The sequence below is a fragment of the Pundamilia nyererei genome, unplaced genomic scaffold (genome assembly GCF_000239375.1).
Source record: "Pundamilia nyererei isolate P.nyererei 1_Seehausen unplaced genomic scaffold, PunNye1.0 scaffold00267, whole genome shotgun sequence".
NCBI lineage: Eukaryota > Metazoa > Chordata > Actinopteri > Cichliformes > Cichlidae > Pundamilia > Pundamilia nyererei.
Genome location: NW_005187668.1, coordinates 415,997 through 417,141, shown reverse-complemented (window position 1 = coordinate 417,141; position 1,145 = coordinate 415,997).

Here is a 1,145-nt window from a genome sequence, read left to right as displayed (position 1 = left end):
CACACACACACACAGTCAACCAGAGTGTAACAGTATGGTAGGCAGTAAAGCAAAAGTCAGCAACTCACAATATGCTTTTTTAAATATGAGATATTTCTGCATTTTGTGTTAGAGAATTTGAACTGGCTCAAGAGGTACATGGTCTTTTTTTGATTCAATTACAGTAAGACTTTAAATTAGATTGTCAGAATTATAATACTGTTGGCTCAACAATGACATGCTTTCACATTTAGAGTCGTGGTAAGAAGTTTATGCACATTTATCACGGGCATGAATGTCATGGTAATTTGGGGCTTATAATGATACCCTTGAACCTTTTCCATGGCCGAATGAGCTTCAATGACCTTAAAAACAAGTATTAGGTGCACAAGTTTCAACTTTTATTTTAAAAGGCTTCAAAATATATATACTACCAATTAAATTTTTGGTGTGGTGTTGAAGGTTTTATAATTAATTTTAAGTTGAAAAGGCCAAGGCCCGATAACTTGTCATTAGTGATCAGGACTGACCAATATTTAAAACAATAGGCAAGCCCAAAGAACTCCGTGAAGATTTAAAAAGGTAGATTTACACGAGCTGGAATGGTCTAGAGCCATTTCTAATTAACTGCTGATTCCAAGATCATCAGTTCAGACAATTCCAAATTAAGTACAAGTTATTTTGATGTGTCACCACTTTGACAAGCTGTGTAAGAAGAACCAAACTCTCACCCTGAGATGAGAGGAAATGTTCAAGAACAACCCAGGAACCACCAATGCTGAAGCCTACCAAGGAGCCAACCAAGAAAGAAGGCCACTGTTCCAAAACTGACAAATTAAAGCTTGACTTGAATTTCAATTCAGTTTTATTTATATAGCACCAAACAACAACAGTTGTCTCAAGGTGCCTTATAAGGTAAGACCCTAGAGTAATTCACAGAAATGGGGAACTATGTAGAAAAATGGCTGCAATTCCTAAACCGTTAAGCAGGTGGATGCCCCTCCCTGAGCCTGGTTCTGCCAGAGGTTTCTTCCTGTTAAAAGGAAGTTTTTCTTTCCCACTGTCACCAAGTGCTTGCTCATAGAGGGGTCACCTGTTGGGGTTTTGTTACAATCTAAAGCACCTTGAGGCAGCTATCGTTGTCAATTACTATATAAATGGTAAAT